Genomic DNA, 18,181 nt, shown 5'->3' with positions numbered 1-18,181 from the left:
GAGTCCTAGAACCACAAACACCATGTCAAACAAAGGCTAGGAGGAAGGTAAAAAGTTCAGGGATGACTGCAAAAAGGGCCAAGTCCAACAATACGTTAGTATAGAAAAAGAAAATACCAATAATAGTGTGAATGTTCCTTTTCTAGTAACACCCAAATCTTCAGGCATCATTCTATACCCCCAGAAGAAGGGCTTCTCAGAATGGACGTAAATAGGTGCTTCGGGCTTAATGGGAATAACTGGATCTATGAGAACTATTAAACAAATGTGGTTTATAGGTTGGCATGTTTTCATAAATATATACAGTTCAGGAAGTATTTTGTCAAATTCTCCCAGAATGTATCGAATCATTTTTATAGCTTCCAGCTGACATCATAAGGATTTTCAGTTTATTTAATGATGCCAATTTTCTAAATATTGCAATTATTTATATAGAAACGGCTAAAATAAATATCTGTGTCATTGGCACATGCTGTGCTACCATATGCAGCACATCCCATTTGGAACTAACCTGAGAATGCCTCATTATAGATTATAGATTCCATCGTTTGCATTACTTAAGTACATGTTCCTTGATTATTTCTCTTTCTATACCAGACGTGAGTTATGCTCAGTTTTGAACACATGCTGTGATTTTTTCCCCATTTCTTTTTAGAGCCCAATGTCAAGTGATAAGAACAAACCCATGGATCACATTGATGGAATGCATTTGGGAGAACCTAATCTCTGGCAGAGAACTCCCTTCACTTTCAATTTTTGAGTCCCTTCATGGCTGGTTTATTATTCATGCAAACTCGAATTATAACGAATGGCTGATCAACAAAAGGAATTGATAATCAGGTTGGAAGAAGATTTTTTATAACTGGTTCACCATTCAAAACAATTGGGTGGATCTGAGGTGTTTCACTCAGCACGTTCAACAATTGCTTCCACATGTTACGTTCTACACGATTATGTTTGTCATCTGGACCAAAGCCTTTATACTTTGTATTTTTCATACTGCACATTACATGTTCATCTATGTAACACTGTGGAAATTTAGTTCGTATACTGAACATTATCTACGCCATCTTGCAGACTCACGTACGAGCATACACGACAGCCATTTTAGGTACCATGGTCTCCCTGTTCACGATCGCTCATCAGCACACTTCCCTGACCCTGCGAGCATCCCCCATGCACCCTGACTGCCCCCGCTCTCTCATGCACAAGTCAGGAGCCCTCCCCTCCCGCATGATTCTGTCCCAGAGAATCGCACCCCGCGCCTGACCAACACCTCCTTTCCGTCCATGAATACCCCTCCTTTGATGACCCTTCCTCTGAGCCTAACGTCAGCACTGACCGCTGGTCATCCTTTAGCCCGAGGTTACAGTTTATTGCCCCCTACTGTATGCACTCGCCTCTCCTGAAAGAGGCCACTATTGATCACGACCCTCCACCCCCAGAGATTCGATCAGGCGCACACATTCCAGAGAGATCGGCAGAACACTCAGCTGCGTGATAGCCCCTCCCAATCATATGAGGGGAAAGAGTCTCTACTGTTGTCATGTGTTGGAATGGGCCGGAACTGGGGGGGTGACAGGGATATTGTTCTGATGTCATTCTCATGCTCTACAATGTCCCTGTTGTAATAAAGGACGTTCACATGTCTAAAACCAGTGTATAAAAGACCAGCTCTCAGAGAAGTTGAGAGAGCACCTCGAGACGATACCTTGTTGTCCGATCTGATGTGTTCCACTCCGTCGGAATAAAACTTGTTTCCTGTCTTCCAGTCTCCAGCGCCTGCCTCTTTATTGAGTAATTTCGTATGGTATTAGAGGCGTTTTACGCCGGGCAAATTCAACTTAGGAAACAACTACTGAAATCGCCTGACCATTGTAAATTGATCTTTATCAATTGGCGTCCCAAATGCGGGGCCCATCAGCGACACGTGGATCCAGTGGGAGAGGTACCGACGACAGAGTGAACGACTGCAACGATCGGAAGAGCTCCTGTCCGATAGACCCTCGTCTGACAGCCGATCATCTGAACTTCACTGATTCCGAGCAGACCTCTCCCGAGTGATCTACGGTCCTGACTGGGAACCACCAGGAGTGCCGCGATAGCAACAGAGAGTAGAGGACGATCGGGCGCTGGAAGTGGAAGACAAGAAACTGTCCATGCGGTCCGGGTAAGGTCGTGACACACGACAAAAAATTGCGAAATTGATTGATTGATTGTTTGATAATACTAGTATTACTTATTTGTCTCTGAGAAATTCTCTATTTGCAAACAAACACAGAATCGCCATACTCTGTTTAGTCTTTGCAGATAGGGGAGAGTAGGCAACGCAAAACTTTAACACGTCGTGCTTATTCTTTTTTTCTCCCCATTGATTGATTGATTGAATCGAGCATTGAATTGTTCGAAGTTGGTTCTCTTAGGGATCTTCTCTGCCTGCAAACGGGGAAGAATAGGAATATTCTCTCTCCCTTTGCAGAAAGTGAAGGGTAGGTAACGCAAACCTTTAACACGTCGTACCTATTACGTTCCTCATTGATTGATTGTTTGACCAAACATTGACTGTTTGGAAATTGGGTCTTTCGGGAGGTATTCTCTGTTTGCAAATAGTGTAAAATAGAATATTCTGTCCAGCCTTTGCAAATAGTGAAAAGATAGGTAGTGCAGGCTTTTGCCCCCTATGGTAATTCGTCATGCCTATCTTCTCCCCATTGGTTCATAGTTGGGTCAACCCGGACCGCTTATTAGAGATGAACCATCCAGCTCCACTGGAGGGCACCCCTAATAAGGACATGTTTACTAAGCAAGGACTAGTCGCTATAGCTTATAGTAAGTTATGGCATAAATATACAAAAAGGGATCCTAAAAACCAGTGGCCACTGATAGGTTCTTTTGATGAAAATAAAATAAAAACACTAGAAGCAGCTGTAAAAATAAATAAGGTAACATCCACTATGCTCGATAGTATCGGCATGTGGCGCAGAGAAGCAGAGCATCGCAGGAAAAAAGAGGAAGCAAAAACAGTGAAAGAATTACGAAAAGCAGCCCATCTGGCCGCAAAAGAACTAGATAAAGAAATAAGAAGAAGAGAGGAAGTTAAACAATCACAAGAATCAGGACTGACAGGTCAATGCCCTGTCAGGACCACTCCTACGCTCTACCCGGAGGTACCCTCCAAACAACGGGCAAATGACGAGTTACTGCTCGGTCCTCCAATGATCTACATGCCTCCTCCTTATGCTCCCTGCCAGCCTCTAGCACAACACTCACCAGTCCAGAGTGCAGTCGAGGGTAACCCTAGCGCTAGTGCCCCGACTCTTACGGTCTTCGCACCAGCCGCATCGGTAACAACACCAGATGAACTTGAGACTGGCAAACAATTAACAGCCAGACCAAATAGGTTGAGCAAAGATGAGCGGGATGGAATCGACCAAATAGCAAAAACCCTGGTAGAACGGAGGGAGAGTGAAGAATATACGATGAATATGCACAACTCGCATGCCGGTAGTCACAGACGGCATTTTATTTTACGGTTCAGCTACCACACCCTGAACGCGTATGAGGATAGGTACCAGACTAAGGGTCCTGCTAAATTGACGGCCCTATATAGAAAGGTTGATGTCGGAGATGGGGCTGAAAGCGATATGACGGATCTCTTCATGCAAATGCTTGAGGTCTTCCGCCAACTCGCGGAGCAGAAACCAGAGGTCAAGCTCACAGTCCCTGAGACGATTGAACCCTCACTAGGAGCAGCCAACACTATGATGCCTATCAGAGAAGCCGCCCCCTATTGGGTTCCCCCGAGAGGTCAGGGAACAAACGATGATATCAACCATGCAGACGCCAAAGGGAGGGTTGTGTACAACTGGGTTTACCAACCATGGGATCGGCAAGATATTTTAACTTTTAGACAAACCCTGCCCGATTTAAGAAAAAAAAACCTAGAGCATTCTATACCGAATTAGGCACAGCTTTGGGCTCAACTATAATGACTTTAGCGGACATGGATTTATTTTTCGGGTTGTGTCTGCCGGCTGATGTGTGGAAGCAAATCCGGAGAACTGACCACACGGAGCTGTTCGGACACACCTGGACAAAACTCGATGAACTAGATAGGCAGCGAGAGCCCGGAAAGAAACCTTTAAAAGACATATTGGAACTCCCCGACAAAATAGTGCAGAAGCTAAAAACGTTGATCCCAGAAAAGAAGGTAGACTGGTCGATAGTCACGGCCTGCCGCCAGAAACCTCAGGAGGACGTATCAGAATACTTCTCACGATTTGAAACAGTGTTCTCCGACTACAGTGGCCAAGACATGACCACCGCAACCGGACAACACCTATTCGTGCAGAACTACGTAAAGGGGCTATTGCAAGAGGTCTCCCAAAAGTTACAGACTAGCGAAAGTAGTTGGGGAGCCTCCAAACCTGCAGCTATCCTTCAGATGGCTCAGTATTACGAACACCAAAAGAATGAGAACGAAAGGGCAACTGAGAAAAAGAAAAAGGACCTAAAGGAACGAGTAATGATTGCACAACTACAGGGAGTGACCACAGGGAGGGAACGGTATAGGGGGAACTACCAGTCGAATGCCCCAAGGAATTCGACCCCTAGAGACCGCAACCCCGCCCCTGGCGCTCCACGAACCGACCTTGATGAGAATCAATGTGCATTTTGTAAAGAATTTGGACATTGGAAGTCTCAGTGCCCAGCCCTTCGGGAACTGATTAGAAATAAAGAGACGAGGGACATGGCAAATGGCCCCAAAACTGGAGGACAGGGACAAGGACAGACCCACGACACCACCAATGACCGATCTGGTAGACCAAACACATTTGACCGCCCCCGACAGAATCAGTGCCAACAGTCCGATGGCTACAATGATCACGACTCTGCATAGGACTGCCAGGGGCAAGGGAGGGATCCAGTCGAGCTCTGTGTAGACCAGCAAGGTCCTTATGTCACCGCTAAGGTCCTGGGTACAAAGACTCCATTTTTGGTAGACACCGGAGCGACACGTAGTGTATTATCAAAACGACTGATTCCAAGGGCACCCTTGTCTGGCTCACACATTACCTCGATAGGTTTCGATGGGACGCCCTCCACTAACCCCCTGTCTGTACCTATCTCCTTTGACCTAGGAAACAATCCCACTGACACAACGTTTCTACTCTCCTCCAACTCCCCTGATGCTATTATGGGTATTGATTTACTGAAACATTTCCGAGCTACTATTAGGTGTTCCCCGGAAGGAGTCCGAGTCATCCTGTACGACAACCCGAACATGTCCGTACCCTACCCCGCACGACACATGTACATTTTGACAGATGCTGACCTATCCTTGCTCGATTCGCTACCCCCGCACCTATGGGCCAGAAACGACTCAGATGTGGGACGAATGATGATCGATCCTGTACACATAACTGTTCGACCAGATGCAATACTCCCGAAACTCCCACAGTACCGGATATCGCCCGAAGGCGAGAAGGCATTGGTGGCGATTATTCAGTCCTTGGTAGATGCAGGAGTGGTAGAGGAAGTGGTTAGTAATGTCTGCAATAGTCCTATCCTACCCATTGTTAAGAAGCAAGGTGAGGGGGATGAGAAAGCGTATCGCTTCTTCATCGATCTACGAGAAGTCAACAAAGTGGTGGTGCCACAGTACCCTGTAGTCTCAGACATCGCCGCCATTCTGACTCTCATCCCGTCCACTGCCACCACCTTCACCGTTATTGATCTTAAAAATGCATTTTTCTCTATCCCCATCCATCCAGACAGCCGTTATCTCTTCGGCTTCACTTTAAAAAACTGTTCATACCGATTTTGTAGAGCTCCCCAGGGCTATACTGAAAGTCCCAGCATTTACAGCCAAGCCCTGAAAAGGCAGCTGGACGCTGTCCAGCTACCAGATGGAGTAGTGTTGATCCAATATGTCGACGATATCCTTTTGGCGGCAGACACCACTCCACTTGCAATCACAGCCACTATCCAACTCTTGCACTTTCTTGCGGAGAATGGCCACAAAGTCTCCAAAAAGAAACTGCAGTTCTGTCAGTCCCAAGTAACATACCTAGGTCATCTCCTGTCCAAAGAAGGGAGAAAAGTTACACCCGACCGAATCCAAACCATCCTAGACACCCCTATTCCAAAAACACAGAAGCAAGTCCGTTCCTTAGTAGGCCTTACTTCTTTCTGCCGACAATGGCTACCAAATTTCAGTCTCATTATAAAACCCCTACTTTCCCTGTCGGCCAAAGATGTTCCGTTCCCACTCCCGTGGACCCCCGAATGCCAAGCATCCTTTAAGGAGTTGCGAGATGCCCTTTGCTCGGTACCCGTTCTAGGAACACCAGATTACTCCAAGCCCTTCTCCCTCTACACTCACGAAAGGGAGGGATGCGCATTGTCCGTTCTGACCCAGTCCATCGGCGCCAAACAGCGCCCTTGTGCCTACTTCTCTGCCACTCTTGATCCAGTCGCCAGAGCTCTACCAGCCTGTCTTCGAGCAGTAGCCGCTGCTGCTGTCTCTATCCGACAGAGTGAGGGAATTGTACTTTCGAACCCTCTCACAGTACTAGTACCCCATGCAGTTGACACACTTTTGAACCAGACAAAGACTCAACATCTGACTAGTGCACGACTGACAGGATACGAATTGACTTTGCTTGCGCCCCACATCACTCTGAAGAGATGCACGACATTGAACCCTGCTACACTGCTACCCTTGCCCGAAAATGACCCCGATGTGCCCCCTATACACGACTGCGTGACTCTCACAGACGAACAGACTAGGAGTAGAATTGACCTCCGAGACGTTGCTCTCACAGACCCTGACGGAGAACTATGGGTAGATGGCTCTTGCATCAAACTCCCAGACGGCACCACTTCTGCTGCCTATGCGGTAACGACTGCTCGAACAGTAGTTGAAACAGCTTGCATCATACAACGATCAGCACAGGCAGCAGAACTAATTGCCCTCACACGAGCATGTATCATAGCAGAAGGAACCACGGCAAACATTTACACGGACAGCCAGTACGCCTTCGGAGTAGTTCATCATTTTGGGATCCTGTGGAGGGAAAGGGGATTCCTGACGTCCCATGGTACACCCATCCTTCACGGAGATCTAGTCTCCGCCCTGATTGAAGCAGTCCTTCTCCCCACACGATTAGCAGTGATCAAATGTCAGGCACACAAGAAGGTGACAGATTTAGTTGGACAGGGAAACGCACTAGCCGACATCACTGCCCGAACCACAGCTGAGAATAGGGCCACGACGCGCATATATGTGACCAGGTCACAGGCAGAACAATGGACCGACGCTAGGGAAACGATCAGGGATATCCAATCGACCAGCACACCACACGTACTGACTGAGTGGGCACGGGTGGGTCTAAGGGACGATGAAGGCTGCTGGCGGACAAAGGACACAAACAAATGGTTGCTGCCTGATGCATACTTGATCCCCATACTGACAATGGCACACTCCCCTGCACACATAGGTTCTGCCCCCATGATCGAACTCATTTCCAAAGTCTGGCACAACGGCAAGATCCCCGACTCAGCCAAACGCCTAGTCCAACAGTGCCTTATCTGCTTACAACACAACCCCGGGAAAGGAACTGTGGTACCCCGGGGAGGGTTTGGGATCCCCGACCACCCCTTTGAGGTCCTCCAGATGGATTACATCCAGCTAGAGAGGTGCCAAGGCTTGAAGTACGTATTAGTCATTGTATGTGCCTTCAGCAAATGGGTGGAAGCCTATCCGACCCGTGATAACACTGCCATGACTACTGCCAAAGTACTACTGAAGGAGTTTTTCCCTCGCTACGGCCTTTGTCGAATTTTATGGAGCGACAATGGCCCCCACTTCATAGCTGAAGTTATCCAACTTATCCTGAAGGGGTTGGGGGTCAAACAAAGGTTCCATGCGGTCTTCCACCCCCAATCCGCTGGCCTGGTTGAGCGACACAACACTACACTGAAACTGAAACTGTCAAAAATAGTGGCCACCACAGGGCTTAAGTGGCCAGATGCCCTTCCACTGGCATTACTATCGATGCGCTCCACCCCCACTAAGCATCACTTGACCCCCTACGAAGTTGTGTTTGGGCGGCCTATGAACCTCTGGACTGCCCCCAAACCAACCTCCATTCATGACGTCCCCGACGTCCTGCTGTCAGATTATTTGTACAAGTTAACTAAGACATTGTCTGTCATTCATCAACAGGTGCAGCAGGCCATCCCCGATACTTCCAGGGGTCCCGGTCACGGTATCCAACCGGGTGACTACGTCTTAATCCGGAATTTCCAACGAGCGAAGAGTCTGGAACCCCGGTGGACGGGCCCCTGGCAAGTACTGATCACCACTCGGACGGCTCTTCGAGTGGAGGGGAAGAAGCACTGGCTGCACGCCCATCACTGCAAAAAGGTCTCCTCAACCCTGGCCACGACAGACAACGTCAACACCCAAGAAGAGCTCCTGAACAAAGACCGACCATCACTGAACTGTTATCCTGATACCGAGGCACTTGAACTTTCAAAACACTCTGATCCCACTGTGCCATCTCGAGAAGGGTATTTCCTACGTCGAAAGGAGGGAGCTTCGGCCAAGTAGACCACTGACTAAGTTAAAAGTCTCAGAACGGTGACCCAAAGCAATCAAGGGCTACCTGGAGAGAAGCTAAACTAAGTCTGGGGTTCTGCCCACTACAGAGCACCTTGAAGATGAAGATGATGGAAGCGCCAGATAAGAAGATGATGGAAGCGCCAGATAAGAAGACATCGAAAGCAACAGGAAATACCCACTATAAGAATCCAAAAACTGACAAATTGCACAGCTCTAAGACAACTGCTTTCTTCGTTATCTCCCTGTTCTGCCTCCTCCTCATGACTTCCTTCTGGATCCTCGAGGAAAGCACGCCCGCTCACCAAATGTTGCCGACCACTGTCCAGCCGACCACCGTGAAAGAGCACCACCTGATCACCCTTTCACCTCAGCTTCGAGAAAGGCGTAGGGAATTCTGGAACAATTCCTTTGTACAACTGTTGCACCAGCACAACCTTGCTACAAATGCCACAAACTGTTGGATCTGTGGGTTGCTCCCACATGCTACCGGACACTCCATCCCCTTTATTCCTTCACCTTTCTCAGTTCACGGCTCTTGCCTCGCCTGGTTGATCCTCATGCAAGAAAGCCACAAGGACAATGCTGCTTCTGGTCAGACAGTGTCGCACTTCTACTATGGGTTTTTGTTGAACAATACAGGAAAGCCCTTTTGTCCTGCAATTTCAGGTTCAACCTTCCTTACGAACATCCCTGCCAAAGAAAGGGTCGAAATGCAAGTGCTCCACAATCCAGCCGGATCCACCTTCTCTCACCTGCGGAAACAAACGGCTGCCACCCTGACTACGGCCCTGTCCGTCATCAATGTCACAGGACTCGTATGCCTCGAAGGGCAAGGAACACAGCTGGTGGGTCACAGTTCTTGCCGCATCACCAAACCATTGGCCTCAGCTGACCCCCCTTCCTTTGTTGCTTCCCCGAATATGTACTTTGTTTGTGGCACCAAAGCTTACACGTGGCTCCCAAAAGGCTGGAAGGGTACGTGCTACATCGCCTTCATTCTTCCTCCCACGTATGTGGCCCCAGCCAACCACCACCGGCAAAAGCGCGCTGGAGATGTTGAACAAGCCGACTCCACCGGAGCACAGTTCCTGGATGCAGCAAAGGGACTAGTTCCTCTGTGGGGACCAATGGCCAATAGCCGCGCAATCCGACATCTAACTCAGGCATTAGCAACAACCATCAACATCACCGCTGGCGTCCTCGCCAACAACACGGCTGAGCTTCAGGCAGTCCGCCTGGTGGCTCTTCAAAACCGTCTTGTTTTAGATGTGATTCTGGCCAACCGTGGAGGTGCATGCCGTGTCATCGGCTCCAGCTGTTGCACCTACGTGCCAGATAACTCACCTTCAGTCTATAAAGCAATCGAACACCTCCACAGACTGTCCTCGGAGGTTCACCAGGAACAGGAAGGATGGTCGCTTGGAGGCTGGTTCTGGGACACTTTAAAGAACTGGGGATGGAGACTGTTCACGTTTTTATTGATACCGATCACGATACTATGTGGATGTTGTTTAGGTATTCAATGTTTACCACCTTTATGTGCACTTATTTCCAACTGTATGTGCTCTAAGACTTTGAACCTTAAACCAGAGCACATGAGTCCCCTATACGAAATAGAGGTGCGTGGTCTCATGGGGATTGATCCGAACTGACAAGCTGGCGAGACATGTTAAAGGGAGGACTGTGGAAATTTAGTTCATATACTGAACATTATCTACGCCATCTTGCAGACTCACGTACGAGCATACACGACAGCCATTTTAGGTACCATGGTCTCCCTGTTCACGATCGCTCATCAGCACACTTCCCTGACCCTGCGAGCATCCCCCATGCACCCTGACTGCCCCCGCTCTCTCATGCACAAGTCAGGAGCCCTCCCCTCCCGCATGATTCTGTCCCAGAGAATCGCACCCCGCGCCTGACCAACACCTCCTTTCCGTCCATGAATACCCCTCCTTTGATGACCCTTCCTCTGAGCCTAACGTCAGCACTGACCGCTGGTCATCCTTTAGCCCGAGGTTACAGTTTATTGCCCCCTACTGTATGCACTCGCCTCTCCTGAAAGAGGCCACTATTGATCACGACCCTCCACCCCCAGAGATTCGATCAGGCGCACACATTCCAGAGAGATCGGCAGAACACTCAGCTGCGTGATAGCCCCTCCCAATCATATGAGGGGAAAGGGTCTCTACTGTTGTCATGTGTTGGAATGGGCCGGAACTGGGGGGGTGACAGGGATATCGTTCTGATGTCATTCTCATGCTCTACAACGTCCCTGTTGTAATAAAGGACGTTCACATGTCTAAAACCAGTGTATAAAAGACCAGCTCTCAGAGAAGTTGAGAGAGCACCTCGAGACGATACCTTGTTGTCCGATCTGATGTGTTCCACTCCGTCGGAATAAAACTTGTTTCCTGTCTTCCAGTCTCCAGCGCCTGCCTCTTTATTGAGTAATTTCGTATGGTATTAGAGGCGTTTTACGCCGGGCAAATTCAACTTAGGAAACAACTACTGAAATCGCCTGACCATTGTAAATTGATCTTTATCAACACTATACAGATTAATTTGAAGGTATTTTTTTTAAATGGTTTAAAATCAAATAAAAAATGAGGGTAATAAGACAGAAATGCTTTACACACGGTATACACAGTCATTTACAAAGGTATACAGTATTGTGCTATTCAGAAAATGTTAACGGATACATCACACGCAGATAAAACAGATGCACATTCTTCCAACACCATTAATCTTTCTGAAACGGGTCCCATCAAATATCTGTAATACCTGACCACTTCTCGTCAGCATTATTTTCTTTTGTCTAATCTGAATTTAATGTATATATAGTTTATGAACACAACAAAACAGCATTGTACCTGTGTAAGCATGCACTTCCAGCAGCCTTTGTAAGGAAAGGAATGCTGCAAGTATATTCCAAGTGTGGTGCAAGAGCTGAGGCAATTTTAGCCACTGAGGCATACTGTGTGCTAAATCATGATAGTAAAAACTATAAATCAGAGTTATACAGATCCAGATGGAACAATAAAGGGTTTTATGATCTATGAATGCACTGTGTAAAACTCAATGCAGTCCATTATGAGCCAGAAGAGTACATTTGCACAATTTCCTTTGAATAGTAACAATTTCATATTTATTGTTTAAATGACTTAGACGAATATATTTTAAGAAGCATCTGTGCTTACCAAAGTCTTGTAAAGATTTTGCCTGTTTTTGTACTCTGTCTACTTCCCTTTATCTGCCCAATAACATCACCTTGCTGGCAGAACATGGCACATGGCACATAACAAGACAATGGAACTGGGAAGCTAGGCTTAGGGCTTTAGTAATTATTTGTAACACTGGCTACATAAAGGACATTTTATGTAGAATGTTTGACGTTAAACTATACAATCCAAGGATGGAGTGGAGACAGTTAGTTATTAGCCAAGGTAGCCAAGGTAGCGTCAGTATTGAAAGGTGGTGGTGGTGGTGGTTTCAGGAAGGCAGCAACATGATAAGTAAATATGGGAGTGGCTGACCTTGAGGGTGGAGCTTTTTCTGCTACTGTAATCTGTCCATTTGAGCCTGCGTCATTTGTCCTATTGCTGAGGCTTTGAGATGGACCAGCCTTAGAGTTGTCATGGACAATCGGGGAGACAATGACTTTCTCCACTGTCTCCATCAGAGACCTACAACTGCTGGAGACTTCTGGAGTTGTTCTGAGCTGTCACCTGGCAGCTGTGGTGGTGGGCCACTTTAGGTACAGGATAGATCAGTAAGAACAAACCCCGTTCTTCTTCTTGGGTCCCCTCGCCCGGTACCGAGGTCATAAAACTCAGCTTATCAAGTGTCTGGTAAATGCAATGACAACATACTTCTTTCAGTCTGTCAGCTCGCACTTGTATAAGTATCTACTCACCTTTCGCAGTATAGTGCTGTATAATGTACAACTTTATCTTGCGTGGCAGCGCAATACCTTTATGTATGGCTTGACCATCAGGTTCTTGACCATCAATATGTAAATTATTTGCAATGCTTCCTTTGTCTTCATGTGCGATATAGCGACTGGACTTGCACACGCAGTTTGCCTGGAACACGGCAAACTCTCTGTGAGAGCACGTTCATTTTAGGTTATTATTAACCCCTATCTCGTCGCCATTTGTAGTGTCTTCACAGCCGGGGTACCCACCAAAAACCACATCACACATGGAGCTAAGTATTACACGGCTTTATTCTACTGTGCGTGTAACTCCAAACAAAATGTTCTAAAACACCCTTCCATGGCATTGTGCTCTGACACCTACGTCACAGCTCTACGGAATCCATTAGGAGCCAAAAGGGTTAAGTTCTAAAATATCGCAATACACTACAAGAGATAATGCATTTTTTACTATATTGGTGGAACTTTACATGATTTATAAATTTTGCATTGTTGTTAGTGATGAGATCCTGTATTTCTTTCCATTTGATCAACATTAACATTTTATCGAAACGCTTAAAAGTACCTTACGTTTGTCAATCAATCAGAATTTGTTAAGCACTGCTTATCACTTGTGAGGGTATCCAGGCACTGGGGGGGGGGGGGTTGCTGCTGAGATGAATTAGTCTAGAGTGTCACAACAAAAGTTAATAGATTTGAATTCTGCTTTGGGATTAGATGCACCATCTTTAAGCTAGAAATTGATTTTCCTTATAAATTTTCAAGGAAATGCAGGGTACAGATCCAGAACACTAAAACAAGGACCCATTGTTTATAAATTCACCAATATCTTGCTCATCTATCCAAGAAAAAAGCTCCGAAAGAATTACCTCTACAGAGGTAGCAGTATGTCAGTTGATTCTACTACAAATTAACTAGTCCAAATAAATAACTAGAATTCTAGCATTCTAAATTTGAGTGACCACCTCCCTCCTGGTCGTTATAGACACAGTCTTCAGTCTTTGTGTGATAACCCTATGCTTTCTGGGTGTTATCCTCTTATTTTGCGTGAAACTGTTTCAACTCTTCATTCGCGGGATGTAGCCACATGCCGCAAATGTTGAAACTGTTTTACGCTCCGTGATTCAAGTAAGTGAGCGCTATCTTTGCAACATTGTAACCCTGAGTGGAGACTGAAACACTTGTGTTCTGTTACAGAGAACATTGAGCGTCTTCCTCCTAACCTAATCGTCCATAAAGGCATGCAGCATAAACCCAAGACAGATCATCTAAATACAGATTTTTAGTAAGTTTATGTGCTTCTGACATTTCTTACATTACACAACCCCTCTGTGTCTTCATAAAAATATGCAAACCAGTGGTTAAATGAAATCGTTTGTGTTTTCAGACCCGACGGTCGGCAACACGAGCGCTTTTACACTTATGAAAAAAGATGACCTCAGCAGGTACTAGTGTGCTTTATTCATAATTTGATATATTTGAAAGGGAAGGGCAATATATTAAATATCTTCCTTATGTTTTGTTCTTTTAGACATTTCCACTCCTAGTCATGAAGATAGTCCCCTAAATTGTAATGGGACTTGAAATGTGTTGGCATGTATTACCCAAGCGGAAAATGAGTCTTTAGTCAAATAAAGATAGCCTCACAGGGAAATCATCATTGAAGACACGATCCTGTTGGCATGAACTCGCATTCCCTTCAGTTGGAGAAACCCCTGAATGTGGTCTAAACCTGACAATGAACTGTTGAATAGGGTTGCTGTTAAAAAGTCGACTGGTCTAATTTTCAAAACTGTTTCTGTTATTTGTTTTTTGGTCAGAAGAAATTATTCTGATATTTATGTTCAAGTCATTGTGTTATTTTTGTGTTATGTATTGATGTAAGCAAGAGGTGTAATCTTGATCTGTTCTAAAATAAATTACCTGATTAATTTACAAAATTCTTATCAGAATTGACATAATAAATTATGTAGATAAATTAATTCAGAAGTTTGGTCTTAGGTTGCTGGAAAGCAGCATCAAAATTGCCAGCTAGATAATCTTTTTGCATGATGAATGTTATTGGCCCAGTCTAGCTGTGTGATCCACGCCCCACCCCTGTGTCAAATACTTCTAGAAAGAGGGCATTTCTCTGCTCTTAGACTCTTTGTGCACCTTTTAGTTTGACTCAAGGCTGGTGGAGCACATCTTTACATTCCCCAGAGGTTGATATAAACTTGGGGCATGCAACTGAATGACAGTCCACTGCCATTTGAGGACCTGGCTGGATATACTGTAGAGGGAGGTTTTGACACTTGGCCTCTAGGAGCTACATCATGGCCCATTAAAGATTAAGATCTGCATTCCACAGCCTCATGACAGACAAGACTGAAATTTAGGGGAAACATCTCTGGTTCAAAGGGAACCCTCTGAACCACCCACAACTTCAAAGGCACACTACAGTATAACTACTGGTAGCATAATTAAGCAGGGCATATATACACTTTTGGGGGCATGGGACCAGAGATCCTGGAACTGTGTGGTGCACACTGCCAAAGGAATCTGTTGAGCACAAAGGAGGATTACACCCATTGAAAGGACTGTGCATCCTTCCTGAATAATGGCTGGCCTGGGCTGACTACCTGCTGCTGTGTGGCACCCTGAAGTGTGGTCTCCAGTGGCTTGTTGGCTTGTTGGCTTGCCCCCTCTTTTTTTGTGGAGGTCTCAGGGACATCAAAGAACTCCCACGAGGGACCCACGCTGTCTACTGGTGCCACCTGGAGAGCGGTGCCATTTTAAGTGTACACATCATCTGGTGGAATCCCAACTGGTAGTGCGGCATGATCATCAAACAAAGTGTTGTGCTTGGAGACTGGATTGCCTTGTGCAGAGCCCCAAAAGTACTACCTGCATCTAAAAAGTGTGGACCCTGCATCGTGGAGCCTCCACATGCATAAGCATCTTATTGTTGGTGAGTGGATTCACTTGTTGCAGTGGACCATGTGGGCCCCTTCAGCGATTGTCCGGCATCTCTTTCGTGCAACTCACCAACTGCATGCTCATTGTGCATGTTGTCTCATTCACAGATTGTGACCCTTAGAGGTGAGGGGGTACCCATAGGATTACCTTATTTTCTCTCATGTGGCACGACTGAACTTGCAGCTGTGTGTGTAACCAGAATGGTCTGGTGCGACCCTTATCAACACACACCAGACGTTGTGCCTCATTTCCAGGAAGGTATGGAATTGTCATCTCTTCATTGTGTGTGACTGGAACAGTTTAGTTTGACTAGTATCAACTTGCACCAGAAGAGGTGTAGAGGAGCAAATTTGTGTGGTGCCCGGATTGCCTGGGTGCTACTTTGATCGATGCTTGTTTGACGGGGTTCCTCCTTCTTCCAAGAGGCTCCCTTGCTTCATCCCCCATTCATTGATTGTTACTTTATGTGCCCTCACTGCAGCGGACCAACTGCCCTCTCCTCACCTGGCCCATGACTTTGTGTTGCATGGCAGTATTGCACGGATCGGACCTGGGAGGTAAGAGTAGTTGACTGGGCTAAGGAATGCTTCAGAGAGCGATCGGAAGCAGAACAAGAGACTGCGTGACCCCCCCATACTTCACAGAACTGGACCAGTGCCGGAAGGCACAATTTGGAATCCCTTGATTGAACGACTATCGCCCTCAGCCCGCTTCTGTTCCGCATACTGTAGGTGAACTTCCGGAGTAGTGGCCAAACCACCATTTCTCAACGGCAGCCTAATTGGCCCTGTGACCTATGCCCACCTTCTTCCCTGGGACCCTGATTAAGTGTGACTCTGGCCGCGATTGGCCTAGTATCAGGGGGAAAGTTTTCTTTATCTCCAGTCCGTGGGTTTAGGGTAGTCGGGTTTAGCTGAATGAAGGAGGAGAGCTTGGGCCACGGGGTCTGCATGTGCATCATCAGCTGACCTTCCGGATATCAGTGCTGCGCATTACGGTGCTGTTTGTGTGTGTGTACCAGTGTGTTACACATGGACCTGCCTGATATCTGTGGCACCACATATCGGTGCTGAGTGAGTATGTGGGAGTGTCTGCCTATTATTCATTACACCGCACAGCAGTGTTGCTTTACACATTGATTACTTGCCAAAAGAATGCTAAGTTTAACATTGTTTTTACCCGTGTAGCCTTCGCCCATGGATTTGTTGTAACCCCGTGTAGCCTTCGCCCACGGTTTTGTTCTAGCAATCTGTGTGTACACATTACTGATCTTGTTGTGATCTAGGGTGCCCCCTATTACTGTGTGCAACTGAATTATAATAATTACCAGGGTAGGCCTCATTCTGACAATGTTTCACACCACTTAAGGGTGTTGGGGTGTTAAAATAAGATCTTTCCCAAGTGTGCATATTACTGATGTAATTTTAACACAGTTGGGCCTAGTACTGCTAGTGATATTTTCAAATGTTATTTATGCCCAGAATTACATGATATTCATGGTGTGTTAGTTAATGTGTGTGTTGAATACAAACTTTATTTACATACACTGTGTGTGAAGTCTCTTCTGTGATGCTCAGTGTATTTAACGTGTGAGTGTGCTGTGCCAATGCTTTACACATTGCCTCTTTGATAAGTCTGACTACTCAGTGCCAAGCTACCCAAGGGTGAGCGCAGGTTATACAGTGAAGGGAGTGGTAGGTTCTGCCTGGCTAGTGCCTCGCCTCAGCCAACCTGAACGTGCCAGCTCCAATGATTATCTTTTCACATCTGCTTCTCGAGCTATCAATCCTCACTGTCACTTTCTTTTGCTGACATTTTTAAATCTTTAGATTTGAAGACCGTTCTTGTGTTTAAGATTAATAGTGAGTACTGTAATTGGTGGTCACATCCTCCAAATACGCTAATTTAGTCATATTATTTTCCATCTCCCATTTCCTTTTTACTTTACATTTGTCATCTGTGTGCCTTATTAACAAAAACTGTGAATTTGATAGGACTTTGGACTCGGATTAAACTTGGAGCTGCAGACATAACAGAACAAATAATGAATTTTTGTATTAAAATTTGACCGTTGACCACGCTCAGCCGTGCGACTCATGATTCTCATAGTTTTGATGTCCCATTGTGATCTTTGTTTTGGTACTCAAGGATGAATTATCGAATGAGTTGGCTCCCGATAGAGACTGTACTTCAGACTAGCCTGCATCACTTAAAAAATTGTGCACACTCAAGAATCTCCCTACCTTGCCTGCTCATCACATCAAGTAGCTCCAAAGAGTAACACTTCCTTAAGTCCAGTAAGCCCATAGTGCAAAGCCAAGTGAGCTACAGTCTCTTCCAGCTTCAGCAGCCAGAACTACAAACTTTTGATCCCACAAGCCTGTGCATTCTGCCATCATTCTTATTCTTTTGCCACAACCTCAATAACTTTCTCGATGTCTGATGATCCAAGTACCCTCCTTTACCGGCCGCCTTGCATTTTACCCCTCTCCCATTCTTCTGTTCCATTTTTACTTGTTTATATACAGAACACTCCTCAAGTGTGCATTCTAGGCGCTCTTACTAATCATGCGCTCAGTTAACTTCGGTTTGCTGTTTTATCAATTAAATGAATACATACATTTATAGGATGAACGTGACTGCTATTATGATATTAA

The 18,181-nt window shown here is 46.1% G+C and overlaps 1 protein-coding gene and 1 long non-coding RNA gene across 4 annotated transcripts in view; one reads left to right on the top strand and one right to left on the bottom strand.

The window, feature by feature from the left end:
• The window catches only part of MAGI2 (membrane associated guanylate kinase, WW and PDZ domain containing 2), a 2,996,284-nt gene that overhangs the window by 805,322 nt on the left and 2,172,781 nt on the right, over positions 1-18,181 (bottom strand). The window lies entirely within an intron of this gene.
• Positions 660-17,441, top strand: LOC144822238 (uncharacterized). Its single transcript, XR_013608588.1, has 3 exons — positions 660-840; positions 13,954-14,011; positions 14,098-17,441. It is a non-coding gene; the product is annotated as an uncharacterized LOC144822238 (long non-coding RNA).

Source organism: Lissotriton helveticus, chromosome 1_1, assembly GCF_964261635.1.
Source record: "Lissotriton helveticus chromosome 1_1, aLisHel1.1, whole genome shotgun sequence".
In the NCBI taxonomy this organism is placed as follows: domain Eukaryota; kingdom Metazoa; phylum Chordata; class Amphibia; order Caudata; family Salamandridae; genus Lissotriton; species Lissotriton helveticus.
The sequence above is the reverse complement of the archived record's forward strand: the minus strand, read 5'-3'. Positions and strand labels throughout refer to the sequence as shown.